Below are 16,683 nucleotides of genomic sequence, written 5' to 3'. Positions count from 1 at the left end.
CTGAACCTGTGGTAGGAGATGCAATAGGTCTTTTAAGCACTCTAGAAATGCTTTACAACTATTTGCATATATATATATATATATATATATATATATATATATATTTATATATATAATTTTTTTTTTTTTTTTTTACATTTATATAGTACCGGTCAAAAGTTTGGAAACAAGGCTGCATTTATTTGATCAAAAATACAGTAAAAACAGTAATATTGGGAAATATTATTACAATTTAAATGAACTGGTTTCTGTTGAGTGTATTTTAAAATGTTAAATATTCCTGCGATGGCAAAGCTGAATTTTCAGCATCATTACTATTTCAGAAATCATTCTAAAATGCTGATTTGGTGCTAAAGAAAGATTTCTTCTTATTATTAATATTAAACACAGTTTTGCTGCTTAATAATTGTCAGGGATCAATCAAGCTTGATTCCATCCACCACACAACGATCACTTTCTCCGGAATACTAATCACACACACCTGTTCACCATCAGCAGCATCATCAAATAGCACTATAAAACACTCCCCATAGCCCCTGTTCAGTGTCAAGCCACCAACAGGAACAGACCATTGGCTGTTGTCTTCTGAGCTGTCCAGATTTCTAAGAGGTAACGTATACTCACCTGCAAAACTCTAACCTTTGTGCCATTGTTCTGCTATCTCCAGGGCTCCAGTTCAGATTTCCTATTTGCCTGTGATCCAGTATTCCTCTGAACCTCCAGTTTGTCCTTCGAGCTTGCTTGCTAACGACCGCATCTGTAAGAGAAAAGACTAGTATTAATGAACTCTGACTGCTTGGAATCAACATAGGCTACCTGAAGTGTACGTATTTACCTGCTGACTGCTCCGCACCGAGTGATCATACCCGAATCGACACTTATAATCACCGAATATTCATCTTGCACTCTTGTCACCTTGAATAAAGCTGTGTTTGGATGCACTTACCTCTGTCTCCGAGCCTATATCCTGACAATAATATTGTGGCAACTGTATTTTTTCAGAATTCTTTGAATAGCATTTATTATGAATATAACTTTTTGTAATTGTTATTAATGTTGTATGTCTTTACTATTTAAATAAATTTAATGTGCCTTTTGCTAAATACAAGTATCATTATTATAAATGTTATTTTAAAATCTTACCCCAAACTCATGTGACACTGAGTCTATCTCAACAGAAAACGGTTGTAATATTTGACAGTATTACTGATTTTAATGCCATTTTGATCAAATAAATGCTGCCTTGGTGAGATTAAGACACTACTTTAAAAAACAGTAGAAAACCTTAATGTGTAACCATTATATATCACTTTAAATGGAGTTAAGACTTCCTGTAGGCCATTGAAAAAAAAATCATTAAAGTAGTCGTTATGGGTTTGCTTTCCCATTGCTATGCCAAGCATTCCCTCAATGCAGAGTTTATAATTAGAGTAGCATTTCCAACTTGGGGTTATTTCAGAGCCAGCCGCTGGTCTCTGGACACTGTGTCTGTTTGGAGAATGTCAGTGTGGATAAAGATATGTGCACATCAAAACACTGTTGTAGCCTATGGAAAGTAGAGTGAGATTATCACCAACTGCTCTGCTGCCTCTGGACTTCCAGAAAGACACACACTTTCTCTAGCTAATTCTGCCCTGGCACCAGCTGCCACTGCCAAAACACCTCCTCAGGAAGGTATTTTCCCCAGTGTGTGTGTGTGTGTTGATGGCAGTTGCTTTATGAAAAAAAAGTAATGTTTTGATTTCATGTATTTAGACTCCAAGACTTCAGCTTTAATCCTACTCGCCCATGCAAGTGCTCAGAACTTTTTATAGCTTGTCATAGCCCTGTCCAGTTTGGTGATTCTGAAGAGAGATCACAGATTGTCTCAGTCTGGTCCCTACTGGAGACACAGTGCTCATCTGAGCCCCTGCTGGCACAGCTAGCTGTGGTTATAGCTTCTAATTACTCTCAGGAGAGAGCCATTGTTGTAAAGGGAGATGAGAGCAGATATCCCAAGGCTTCCTGCTAGATCTCTCCAAGAGTTAATTTAAATAAAGATCACGCTCCAAGTTCAAATAAATCACATGCGCATTTTGTATTCGATGAACGCTGAGCATGGCACATTACAGTATTTCCTTCTTATGTGCACCCACAGCCCCATAAGTAGTTTCAAGTTCACCATCAACTCAAAGCAGAACTTAAACTGGATATTATTATTTTTAATATTAAGTCATTAATATTAATAAAGTTAAAAATTTTACACATTCTCCTACAAGTAAGATCCACACAAATCTATCTATCTATCTATCTATCTATCTATCTATCTATCTATCTATCTATCTATCTATCTATCTATCTACTGAAAGGGTGAAGCTGCTTCAAAATATTGTTAAATTAGAAGTTGCTCATAACTTAAAATTGAACTTTTGAAAATATAGCTAGCTATGCGAGCAACTAGTACCAAATGACATTAAGACAACATATAATAAATATATCTATCCAGTGATGAATATTATAATTGAATCAGATTTGTCGGTGCAAAACAAATTGAATGAACAATCCCAATTAGGTTGAAACATCAGCCTTGAACTGATAAATGAACACTAAATTAAATAATAATAAAAATTCTACTCTCTATTTGTAGAGCCAAGTCTATAATATTAGCTAATTATCCCACTATAAAAAGTCAGTGTATTGACTCAAATCCGTGAATCTGTTTACAAGAACTGTCCAAATGAAATGATTCACTAGAATGAATCAGACTTTGTATGAGAGAGAGAGAGAGAGAGAGAGAGAGAGAGAGAGAGAGAGAGAGAGAGAGAGAGAGAGAGAGAGAGAGAGAGAGAGAGAGAGAGAGAGAGAGAGAGAGAGAGAGAGAGAGAGAGAGAGAGAGAGAGAGGACTGTTTAGGTTGAACTGAATCGCAAAAAGGAATCTGACTTTCCAGCTGTAAACATGAGAGAAAGAACCATTTAGGATGAACAGATTCACTACAATGACTCTCACTGTCTCTATATATATATATGTAGAGTACTGAAAAAAATAGAAATCTTTTCAAGTACCCTCTGGGATACACATACCCCAGGTGTAGCTTAAATTTAAATCAACCAGTACCTGACCGGTATAACAGCTATATCTCAAAGTTCAGCAGTCAATAAAACAGATGAATATTATCTAGACCCAACACATGTCTAACAGCGTTGATGCAGGTAAATCTGGTTAGATGCGTGTCTGTATTGAGAGGCTAGTTTTGCACATTGATGATCTTCCACCTTAAATGTGCCGCAGGCTTGATGCTGATTATATGAGACTGGCATCAGTACCCGTCTTCATCTGTTTTTGAAGTCTGGTTCTCTTTAAATCAATAAGATCAGCTTGGGGCAAGGACACACTCACCCTGTCTCAGATCATCCTAAACACAGCTGACCAACTGCAAATGCCGCCATCACTGGGTCTGCTAGGAGGGGATTGCGGGTGTATGAGGGAGAAGTGATAGGAATGATTTCACACCTTGCACATCACCGATGGGTGTTGCTCCATGAAGTGTTAGTTCTTTGATCTTTCTGAAGGACAAATTAAAATAGAAAGTGCAATAATGACAATAATAATGACAGATCTTTTCTGAACATGGCACTATATTTGCAGAGTAAAATGAGAAAAAAATATATCTAAATATTGTTTTAGAAGTCCCTCTAAAGATGCAGATAAATCACAATAATTCCTCAACAAGGCAGAATGGGAGTAAAGAACACACTCGTTTTCAAATGCAGTAATATGCAACATAAGCTCTCTCAAAGTGCATTAAATGAAAGAAGTTTTCAAAGAAACATAATTTTTATTGACCATTTCTTCAAGTCCAACTCATGGCCAGCAGCTAAAGCGGCCCAAGAATAGACAAAGGATCGCCATTCTGTGTAATGAGGTAAAAAAGTGCCATTTATATCACAAAGAGTGGTGTGAACAAATGGAGCAAGTTGTTTTTGTCCCAAACGTGATTATACACCCGATGGTCTAATGGTTTATTTTTTTTACGTGCCTCTGGAGCTCCCTCAGTATTAGACTCTGTCCTGCTTTCAAGCCCCAGCACAGATGTTGCAGTCTAATTAAACAGAAGCTCACTGTTGCTGCATTCACTGTGAGCAACCAGGCAGAGAGAGAGAGAGAGAGAGAGAGAGAGACAGAGAGACAGAGAGACAGAGAGACAGAGAGAGAGAGAGAGAGAGAGAGAGAGAGAGAGAGAGAGAGAGAGATGGTATTGACCCTGGGTGGTGGTTATGAAATATTCATATGACCAGAGCCTTTTAAGATTCTTTAAAGTATGAAGTCTTACGTTTTAAGTATCAATATAAGGTCTGTCAGATCTGCTTTCCTCAGCCGTTTGATGAATGTCTGTCAAGATAGAGAGCATAGAGATAAAACAACAATGGAAAAAAACTATGGAAGCAGATATTTTCCAGGTTAGAAAAAAATAACAACAGATAACAAAACAAAACTACAAATCACAAAGCAAAATACAATGTACCAAAGCAACAAATATTTAAATAAATAATACAAAATATATCATATAGCTAAACTTAACTAGTTAAACAAATACATAAGCAAACTACAGAAACAAATCAAAACATAAAATGACAAAATACAACAAAGAAAAAAAACATATATAACCAAACTTAACATAACTAAGCAAAACACAAATCAAAAACCTTCCTCATGGGCAATTTTGGGTTAGTTACTCTAAAAAAGTCTTCAACAGTGTGATTGGATTACTATAGTAATTACTCTCTCTAAAACAATTTCATTACTTATTAGCCTACTAATTTCTAAATCCCATATCATCAGCGACAAGATGAACAATACAAGGATAGGCATGTAACTGCTCTTTTAACTTTCAAATAAATAATATAATAATTGCATAAATTATGCTTGAACTGACCAAAGTATTTAAAGGGAGGTTACATTAAAAACATAAATTTTAACACGTTAGTGTCAGGATACAGGCACAGAGGCGGAGGTAAGTGAAAGCAAACGTGAGTTTATTTACAGTGATATATGTGCAGAGACAAAGTTCATGTGCAGGTGCGTTGACGATCACGTCGTGCAGAGGATCCCAGGTGAGCAGACCCTTCTTCAGAGAGTTGGACGTGGGTAGACAATGTCCAGTGATACGAATACTTTTCTGTTTCAGATCCAGGGAGGAACAGGGAGATCTCGGTGGACACGTGGAGCACTTGGATTCAAATGGCAGGACTCGGGAAACAGGGAACCAGACTGGAATACTGGAGACAGCAAGACAGGGAGACAAAGGTGAGTATATTCAGGGGTGAGTATAGTTACGTGATGGATCTTCGTTGGCAGACTTGGAAACTTCGGGAAATCGTGGGTAACGGTCTTCTCCTGTTGGAGGCTTGACAATGACTGGGGTGTGCGTGAGTGTTTTATAGGGCTGGGTAACGAGGTGACTGATTGTGAACAGGTGTGACTGGTTAATATTCCGGGGAGAGTGACCTTTGAGTGGTGGATGGGAATGAATCTGATTGATTCCTGACACTACCCGCTCCTCCAGCGTCCGCGCCAGCGGACCTAGGACCCCGACGTCGTGGGGGTCTACCTCGAGGTCGAGGAGCAGGTTTGTCAGGGTGTTGTTCGTGGAAGGCAGTGAGTAGCATGGGATCAAGGATGTCCTTACGAGGTATCCAACACCTCTCTTCCGGTCCATAATTTTCCCAGTCAACCAGATACTCGAGTAGACCACCCCGACGTTGGGAGTCAAGGATCTCTCTTACAGCGAAGATGGATTCTGTTTCAATGGGGGGTACCGGAGGATTTTCATCTTGTGCTAGATCTGTAGAGGGGACTGGAACAGGTGAGTGATGGGGCTTCAGGAGGGAAACATGGAATGAGGGGTGGATGCGGTAGTGACTTGGCAGACGGAGCTGGTAGGTAACTGGATTGATTTGTCTTGTTATGGGAAACGGACCGATGTATCTTGGACTTAACTTGCGACAGGGTAGTCTCAACCGGATATCTTTTGTTGAGAGCCAAACCAATTGTCCAGGTTGGTATTCGGGGGTGTTGCTTCGGTGAGCGTCTGCAAAGTGACTGTGGCGGTTTATGGCTTGTTGGAGGTGATGGTGAGCTTGGTTCCATATTCTCTCACTGTCCCGGAACCAGGCGTTAACTGCTGGGACTTCTGAGGGTTCCCCGGACCACGGGAACAGTGGAGGTTGGTAACCCAGAATGCATTGGAACGGAGTCAGGTTGGTGGAGGTTTGTCTAAGGGAATTTTGGGCATACTCTGCCCACACGAGGTAACGACTCCAGAGGTGCTGATTGGCATGGCAGAAAGTTCGGAGGAAACGGCTGACATCCTGGATTTTTCGTTCTGCCTGACCATTAGCCTGTGGGTGATACCCTGAAGTGAGACTTACGGTGACATTCATCAGTGCAAAGAAGGCTCGCCAAACTTTTGAAATGAATTGAGGCCCCCTATCTGATACAATGTCCTCTGGGAGGCCGAAATTCCGGAAGACATGTTCCATTAAAAGTTCTGCGGTTGCAAATGCTGTGGGTAAGTTTCTCAGGGGAATCAGCTTACACGCTTTCGAAAAGCGGTCGACGGCCACCAGGATGCAGGTGTTCTCTTCGGAGGGTGGAAGATCAGTCACAAAATCCACCCCAATGTGCGACCAGGGTCTTTGGGGAACGGGTAGAGGCATGAGTTTTCCTGCGGGCAAATGACGAGGGTTTTTGTTCATTGCACATAGGATGCACCCCTGGATGAATGATTTGACGTCTCGGAGCATGTTGGGCCACCAGTAGCAGTTTTGGAGAGTGGAGCAGGTTTTGGTGACTCCTGGGTGACCCGTACCAACGGAGGAGTGCGCTGAGGAGATGAGTGATATACGGAATTCATCGGGTACGTAGATTTTCCCAGCTGGGCATTCCGTAGGACTGGGTTGGTTTCGAGACAATTCCATCAGTTGTTCGTTTAAGTCCCACTGAATGGGATTGACAAAGATTTTCTCTGGCAAGATGTTCTCGGGTTCTTCATGGTGAGTTTCAGGAGCATGGAGACGAGACAGAGCATCCGCTCGGACGTTCTTGGAGCCTGGACGATAGGAGATCTGGAAGTGAAATCGAGTGAAGAAAAGCGCCCATCTAGCCTGGCGTGGATTGAGTCGTTTTGCTTCTTTCAGATACTGGAGGTTCTTATGGTCGGTGAGAACCAGGAACGGGTGTTTGGCGCCCTCCAACCAGTGTCGCCATTCTTCAAGCGCAAGTTTTACCGCCAGGAGTTCCCGATTGCCGATATCATAGTTTACTTCGGCGGGTGATAACTTGTGGGAGAAGAACGCACATGGCATAGGTTTGGGTGACAAATTGGAATACTGAGACAACACTGCTCCTACTCCAGTGGTGGAGGCATCGACTTCTACGATGAACATCTCTTCGGGATTAGGATGTCGGAGTAGAGGGGCAGTGGTGAAGGCGGTTTTCAAAGACTGGAATGCGTGGTCGGCTTCCTCAGTCCAGAGCAGCGTTTTTGGCTTTCCCTTTAGGAGTGACGTTAGAGGAGCTGTTAGCAGGCTGTACTGGTGAACGAACCTCCGATAAAAGTTGGCAAAGCCAAGGAATCTTTGCAATTCTTTTACCGTCTGTGGGGTTGGCCAGGAAGTGATCGCCTTGGTCTTGCGATCGTCCATCTGTACTCCTCTTTCACTGAGTTGATAGCCTAGGAATTCGACTGAAGTTTGGTGCAATGAGCATTTTTCTGCTTTTAGGAACAAAGAGAACTCACGTAGTCGTTGGAGGACTAAGGAGACGTGTCGTTGGTGTTCCACTGGATCCTTGGAATAGATTAAAATGTCATCGATGTAGATTATTACGAATCGGTTCAGATAATCTCGGAATACCTCGTCCATAAAGCTTTGAAAGATGGAAGGAGCGTTGACCAGTCCATACGACATAACCAAATATTCGTAGTGGCCAGCAGGGGTGATGAATGCGGTTTTCCATTCGTCGCCTTCTCGAATTCGGATGAGGTTATATGCGCTCCTCAAGTCCAGTTTAGTGAACATCTTGGCCTCACGCAGCTGCTCCAGTGAGGAAGGAACCAACGGTAGTGGATAGCTGAACTTCACGGTTATTCTGTTCAGGGTTCGATAGTCGATACAAGGACGTAGTCCGCCATCCTTCTTAGGAACAAAGAAAAAGCTGGCAGCAGCAGGTGACGTGGAGGAACGGATATACCCCTGTTTCAGAGCCTCTTCAATGTACTGTTGCATGGCTTTCTGTTCGGGAATAGACAGGGAGTAGATTCGTCCCTTAGGAATGGGTTCTCCTGGAACAAGGTCGATCGCACAATCCCAAGCTCGATGAGGGGGTAATTTAGCAGCCTCGACAGGATTGAACACATCTGCAAACGAGGAATAACAGGTAGGTATGGAAACGGACAGACTCTCAGTGGGGCTTTCGATGGAGGTTGAGTTTACTGGGACAATGTTAGGTGCATCAACGATGGATGTGGTCGCCAACTCGGCAGTTCTGGATGCACACTTACACCCCCAGTTCAGGATCTTACCAGATGACCAGTTGATATTGGGTTGATGTCGAATAAGCCATGGGCGACCCAGAATTAGATCAGTCTGACTGTTCTCTAATATGAAAGGTTCAAAAAGTTCGTGATGTGTATTTTCGACACCCAGGATGATGGGTTTAATCTGAGCTGTGACATACCCCTTATTTATGGTTTCACCCGTCACTGCATGGATGGAGTATGGTCTGGCGGTGGCTGATTTCTCGAGCTGGAGTTTTTGGCAGAGCCGTCCGGAAATGAAGTTTCCTCCCGACCCGGAGTCCACTATGGCTGTGGCAGAAACATGGAAAGTCGTGGATTTTAAGATCACTGAAATAGTTAGTGGGGCTGATACCGAATCGGCCGTAAAGACAGAACTCACAAGCAATCTGGGGGGTCGAGTCGGACATGACTGACGAAAGTGTCCTCCCATTCCACAATACAGACATAACCTGAGTTCACGGCGCCGGGCACGTTCCGCTGGGGACAGTCGGTAAGTATCCAATTGCATCTTTTCTCCATCTGCTTCGGGCGGAGCTTCCGTGGGATACTGAGAATTACTAGTGGGTCGGCGATTTTCTAGATAACAGCCCTGAGATCGTTGATGCACACGGAGAGCTTGTTGGATAAATTTTTCAACACCCAGACTGTCATCATATATCGCCATTTGCAGACGGAGAGCAGGATTCAGACCATGTCGGTAAACAGAAATGAGCACCTTCTCGTTCCACCCACTTGCAGAGGCTAAAGTGCGAAATTCCAACGAATACTCAGAAACCGATCTTCGACCTTGGTATAGTTGCAGTAGTTTGTCACTGGTGGAAGAATCATCAACTGGTCGTCCGAAAACTTCTTTAAAATGGTCTACAAACCCTTGTACCGATGAGGTTGTAGTGGACTCCTGTAACCACATGGTTTCAGCCCATCTCAAAGCAGCCCCGGATAACTGTTGGATGATAAAAGCGATTTTCGATCTTTCTGTGGGATATAACTGATTTTGCTGTTCCAGAGCGAGCGAACACTGAAGCAGGAACCCGTTGCAATCCTCCGCCCATCCGGAGAATGGCGCTGGACGTGATGCTTGGTTAGCGAAGCATATCATCGAAGAAGTGGAGTCTGCGGAAGTGCTGAGCGTAGACTGACCGGAATTTTGAACAGCGGCTGTAGACTGTACAGGGTTATCACCATGGCGGGTAGCTTCCATCGCGCTGTTTCACTTTTCTGTTCTGGTCAAGCCTTCTGTCAGGATACAGGCACAGAGGCGGAGGTAAGTGAAAGCAAACGTGAGTTTATTTACAGTGATATATGTGCAGAGACAAAGTTCATGTGCAGGTGCGTTGACGATCACGTCGTGCAGAGGATCCCAGGTGAGCAGACCCTTCTTCAGAGAGTTGGACGTGGGTAGACAATGTCCAGTGATACGAATACTTTTCTGTTTCAGATCCAGGGAGGAACAGGGAGATCTCGGTGGACACGTGGAGCACTTGGATTCAAATGGCAGGACTCGGGAAACAGGGAACCAGACTGGAATACTGGAGACAGCAAGACAGGGAGACAAAGGTGAGTATATTCAGGGGTGAGTATAGTTACGTGATGGATCTTCGTTGGCAGACTTGGAAACTTCGGGAAATCGTGGGTAACGGTCTTCTCCTGTTGGAGGCTTGACAATGACTGGGGTGTGCGTGAGTGTTTTATAGGGCTGGGTAACGAGGTGACTGATTGTGAACAGGTGTGACTGGTTAATATTCCGGGGAGAGTGACCTTTGAGTGGTGGATGGGAATGAATCTGATTGATTCCTGACAGTTAGAAGTTAAATGTTGATGTTAAACCCACTATTGTTTTATAAAATTGTTCTATAGAAAGTCTATACAAGCAATTACATCAGAAGTGACTGTAATAAAATGACAGATAGATTAAGAGTAATCACTTTACTTTTTCAAGGGAAAAGTAATTAAATTACAGTGTTAAGTAGTAATTGCATTACACCCAACACTGCTCATGGGCAAAGCATTGTCAACATTGTTTTCCTATTTTTTTTTTCTGGAAAGTGATTTTAGAACGCCTGTAAGTTCACATTAAAAGCTACAGTATAAGCATTGTTTATGCCATGCACCAAATCGCTGCATTAAAACTCAAAGCTGTGCCGAATCAATCCTTGGCGCAGCCGACTTTTTTCCCCAAAAAATCCTCAGTTGTGTGATGTCATATAAATTATTTTACTGCTGTTGATAACATGTTTGATATTTACGACTCTTGATCGGGCTGCCTTTGACGGTATACCCACAATAGCCAGTGAGAGTGAGCAAGCTTCACCAACTGGATGTTGCCTGCTTTTATAGCTGGAACATGGCAACCACAAACATGTTACAAAATTGTATTGAGAAAGATCTATATTTGTTTTTCTTCTAAAGTCACATTTGATCCCGCAAGTTCTGTGAGATCTTGTGTCTGTGGAACTGCAATTGTGAAATCGTTATTACAATCGGCAGGAGTGTGGTGACGCGGTCTGGCTGAATCTTCTAGTGAGCATTTGGAGGATTATAATGTTAAAAATAGGTCGACAATGTCCTTATGTCTGTGGTCTCCCACAGTTTCAAAATTGGTTAAGATTTGAAAATTGTCTAGTGTCCCAGGCCTAAGCCAACTTTGTGAGTCTGTGTGTGCAAGAGAGAGAGAGAGAGAGAGAGAGAGAGAGAGAGAGAGAGAGAGAGAGAGAGAGAGAGAGAGAGAGAGAGAGAGAGAGGAGATGAAGATTTTAGAAGATGTAAAATGCATTAGAGATGTTACAGAAGCATCTCCCTTAAGCTGGAGTCATTCTGTGGTATGAAAAGTTCCTTAATTTTTTTTTTTTTTTTTTTTTTTTTTTTTTTTTTACCAGACTATTTAGTGCTGGTTTTCTGAGTTTTATGCATATTGCCCACAGCTTTCTCAAACGCTCTGCCAACAATCTCTTTAATAATGTGGCCACGCACAGCAGGCAATTGAACAAAATAATTTCCAAGCTGAAGAAACCTACAAATATCCTGTTTGGTTTTCTGCTCCCAACTAAATTTGCACGTATATATTCTTATATGAGTGTGTGTGTGACTGTGGCCTTTACGGATGGCTATTTTTTTTCCTCTCTCCTTTGAGAAGCATGACAGCAGACCTTTAAAGACTGAGAGAGAGAGAGAGAGAGAGAGAGAGAGAGAGAGAGAGAGAGAGAGAGAGAGAGAGAGAGAGAGAGAGAGAGAGAGAGAGAGAGAGAGAGAGAGAGAGAGAGAGAGAGAAAAGGATAGGGAGAACTTGAAATTGGAGTTGAGAGAAATAGGCAGATGTTTAAAAAATAAGAATGAAACAAGGTGAGAGAAGGAAAGGTGGAGGATATCATAAAGACAGAATAATTGGAGAGGTGAGGGATAGAGAACAAGGGATGATAAAGGACAGAGGGTAGGCGAGCGCTTTTGTTCATGGCACAGAACTCAGGCTTGCCAGCTGCTGCGTATGGCTCTGTAAGAAACCTGATCTCCCTTTCTCCTCCTCTCTCCTCTTGCTATTAAAATAAGGGATGAATTAACCCCACACCAACCCAGGGGGGAAGAGGAATGTGAGGGGGAGGACCGAACTTCAGGAAAGAACTTGAAAGTGTTTACATGAGTCTATGCAAAAGCCATGTGTATATGTACTAATATTCCAGGTTCAGTACAATAGGCTCAGTCGACAGCATGGTGACTATGAGAAAATTGTAATGGAAGTAATTTAAGGAGAATATAAAAGCAGAAATGTGAAGCTTTTAATTTCTTAAAAGTACTTATACTATAATACGTTTGGAATCAGTAAGATTTGAAAGAAGTCTCTTAAGCTCACCAAGGTTGCATGTATTTGTTCGAAAATACATTAAAAAAAGTAATCTTGTAAAGTACTGGTAAACAATTATAATTTAAGCTGAATGGATTGGCCCCATTCACTTTCAATGTATGTGCCTCATTGTAACCCCGATTTATAGGACAAGTTAATTTTTTTTTTTTGAAAATCAACATGCTGTTGATTGAGCTGAACTTTCAATATTAATATCAATATGTCAATACTACCAATTACACAATGTGCTCAAAATACAAGGAGAAATAAGCACCAATATAGCGCAAGAAAGTAGGCCATGTCAATAATGTGTGTAAGAGTGGACACAAACTGTGTGTGTGTGTGTGTGTGTGTGTGTGTGTGTGTGTGTGTGTGTGTGTGTGTGTGTGTGTGTGTGTGTATGTAAGTGAGTTCACTTTGTAGATATGAGTTGGGTTTTGTGGTTGGAGTGTGTGGTGAGAAGCCATATGGTAGTGTGCTCAGGCTGAGAAGAGAGCCACAAAGGTGGGGGAGAGAATTGGTCCATCGCTCTGGTCATCTGGAGCTTTATCCCTCAGAGAGCACAAGGCCTAAAATGGTCTTTTCCCCTTCTCTGTTCTTCTCCTTTCATCTCTCTTCTTCAATCCTCTCCTTTCCTTCGGATCTCCCTGATCCTTATTACTTTCTTATTCTGGGTAGGACTGTGTGCTTATTACTTTCATATTCCTGGTAGGAGTGTGTGCCTGAAAGAAGGAAAGCAAGTTCTTCATCTGTCATGCCACACTCTTGGGTGAAAAGGTTACTGGGTGGGAGGTTAAGTGTGCTGTGGGGACCGTGAGTGTGTGTGAGATGGGGGTCCTTTATGGCACGCAGGATGGGTCATTTTTCTAGTCTGGAAAACAAACATTTGAGACGAGAGGATGAAATCTCTAGTTGGGGGGAGGACAACAGCTGTGACCCAAATATGATTCTCTTGATTGCTACATGCATTCATTCAAACTCTCTTACTGGTTTAACTTCATAGTATCTTGCATTTTAAGAGATAGTTCACTCAAAAAAATAAATTCTATCATCATTTATTAATCCTCAAGCTGTTGAGAAAGAAGTAAGTATATTCTGAAAAAATGTCTCAGTGTTTTATGTCCAGACAATAAAAAGTCAATGATCTTCCATAGAAGAAAGGTAGCATGGAACATTATAGCATACTTATATACGATTATAGTATTGATATTATAGATTTAATTTGAGATAGTAATTTCATTATGTGCTTTTGTTATTATTCTTTATTCCTTGTTAAATATTTCAATTTAGTTTAAATTTCTCTTTTATTTTAATACTTCAGTATTTTGACTTAATTTCAGCTTTATTTTTAAATAACATAACTTATTTTTAATAGTTTTAGTTTTTGTAATAACAACACTGTAGTGTTTAGAATGACATGATGGGGAGAAAATGACATAACTTTCATTTTTAAATACAGCACCGTCCCTTTAAGGAAGTTCAAAAACAAAGTTCTTAAGTGCATGGGCCACAAAAATCCAAATTTACAAAAATATATTAAAAGCCAGCACATTATTAATATACACCACTTTTTGCCAAATATGCCATATCAAGGAGCCATATTGGATTATCACTGATCCAACATTGATCCAGTTGATCCAATAAGGCTCATTGATTTGGCATTGTAATAATTTGCCAAAACATTTAGCATTTTCAGTAAAAACATATGCATATCTCGCAATAAGTGGTGAATATTAATTTCAATAAATTAGCAAAGAAAGAATCACAAAAAGAAAAAGGCTATTTTGTTTCCAAAAAATGTTGAAACCCAAGTCTAAACTAAAACCTCAGCTGTTGCACATTAATATCTTGGATTAGCAGTGACGTTCAGCCAAAGCCTCTCTATTCATGGCTTAATTTAAACATTCGGAGACAGCGTATTTACATTTCTCCCATTCTTCTGCGTCAAGAGCTATGGCTGTGTCCTAACATTCTTTAGTGCTTCACAGTACTGCAGCAGTCATGGCTGAGTGCGACAGAATGAATAATACATTATAAACTTTCCTCCACAGTATTAACAGTCTCACCATCCACTGGATTGACACAGAAAATCCAGAGAAATCTATTCGAGGAAATCCTGGAGAACTTCACCTCAGCACAATGCATTACCTGCTCAGATCTTTCCATCAGTTATGAATTAATCTCTGTGCTGTCTGCACTTCTCTTTCATTTCATTTTCCCTGTTGTGTGTCAGTCCCTGTGACTGGCTGGTTAAACTTGAAATCCTTCCTCTCTCTCACTGTCGGTATTCTTCTTTCTCTCAGCTTCAAGAGTTTAGGGTCAGATCCACTGTTTGCAGTGACTTTCACACAAGCAGAACTGGGGCTGGCTCTCAGAGGGGCTGGGCTGAAAGGCAGCCTTTGTCTGGGAGAGGAGAAATGTTCACATCTGGCAGTGTGCTGGCCTGGCTCAGTTGATGGAGGGTGGCAGGGGGCTTGCTTGGATTGCTGTCTGGCTTTGCAGAAGCCCACATCTACAGCTTTAATAGAAGGAGCGAATTACCACCCCCCCCCCCCCTCCCCCTCTTTGCTTTAAGACCCCGGAGGTTGTGTGGATTTGGCAATACTTCTGAGCAGCGATGGGTTAATTGTTCACTCCGCTGTCTTGTGGCGGCTTTTTTCTTGACGTGCCCCTGGATTCCTGTGATCAGAGAGAGTGGAAATGCTTTTCATCGCTGTTCAATGGCTTTTTTTTTTTTTTTGGAATATTCGACTTGTGCCAGATCAGAGGGTTAGAGCAAGTTCATAATCATTAAAGACTGCATGCATGCCCAAGAATATCGGCACAGAGCATGGTTATTAAAGCCTTTTTTTTCTACAACAGCGTTAATGCATGGAAAATGTTCTGCCCTTTATCGCCCAAAACACTTCATACCCTCATGGGACGCAACAGCACAGTTGCCTGTCTCACACTTTCTCTGACCTTTAAAATGTCCTTCAGGCTCTGTAAATACTCTTTTTCTTTGTATCCTTCTTTCATAACACGTCTCATCTCAAAAACCTAACCTAGAAATTTAGTTTCCCTGTAGACCCATTTTTTAGCGTTAGAGCCCAGACTTTCATTTAGATTTAATAGCTAGACTTAATTCGAAAGGTAGCTTGTCATTTTCTATATTGTTATTTCACAAATGTTTTCTTCTCAAGTGCCCCAAAAGCCCCATCGGTAACCCTTAAGTACGCCTTTATCTGCACCTAAGCATAAATGTTTTCATTTCAACTGTTTCAGAAATCTAAATATATCCAGCATCTTTATAAACTGTATATGCACATATATGCACATAGTCTAAAATATTTGTAACGTATTGGAAGCATGAATATTTTATATAACATTAATAAATACATATTAATATCAATAACTATTAAAATTATGTTAATATTAAGAAATAATAACATTTTCATCAATATTCATATTCACACTCATATTAAGATTTAAGTATATATTTCATGCTAAAAACAACCTGTATCTAGGCCAAATCCTTTTAAAACCAGTCATTAAAAGATAAACAATTCAAATGGATCTGGTTTTTGCAAGGACATTTCAGAGAAGGTTCTTGTAGAGTTCAAACTGACAAGTTTCAAGTAAATGTGACAGCATGAAAATATTCCACTGGCAGCACTTTGTGGTTAGCATCCCCCACTAATGTCTCAAATGTGCAATTATATCTTTCAGCAAAATCATTGAAGTATGCAGAACTCAGGCGGCCTTACATTAGAGGTTAATGGCCCATGCAAGAAGGCGAGGGTATGTGTGCATTTGAGTATGCATTTTAATTGGAATATAAAGTGACAGTTGCAGCAGAAAAGTAAAGCCACCTTACACTGCTTTGGAGTGACTGAAGGTGCCTCTCTCCATTTAAAAGCAAAATAGAGTAAATAAAGAGTGACAGAGAGCCTAAAGCCTGAGACCCTCTCATTAATTGGTGCATGAAATCAGAAACCTCTCTCATGAAAGGGAAAGTGTCAGTTCACAGCATAACAAGAGACAGGTGGACAGGTCTGTCAATGACAGGATAAAGAGGAAGCACTGTATTTGCTTTTTCCTTTCCTTTCCATTTGCTTTCTTTTTTCCCTTTTAACTTTGCATTTCCTTTTTCATGTTTCTTTTCTTGTCTGTTTTTAATGTCTCTTTTTCCCTTACCTTTGCTTTTTCCCATTTCCTCATCCTTTGTCACTTTCCTCTCCTTTTCCAAGTTTTATTTCATTTTCTTTTCCGTTTAATTTATTTTTCCTCTCAATTTTCATATTTCCTCT

Source organism: Siphateles boraxobius, unplaced genomic scaffold (genome assembly GCF_051911475.1).
Source record: "Siphateles boraxobius isolate OS27281-9 unplaced genomic scaffold, OSU_SipBor_1 3, whole genome shotgun sequence".
Lineage (NCBI taxonomy): Eukaryota > Metazoa > Chordata > Actinopteri > Cypriniformes > Leuciscidae > Siphateles > Siphateles boraxobius.
Note: the sequence above shows the minus strand (reverse complement) of the source record.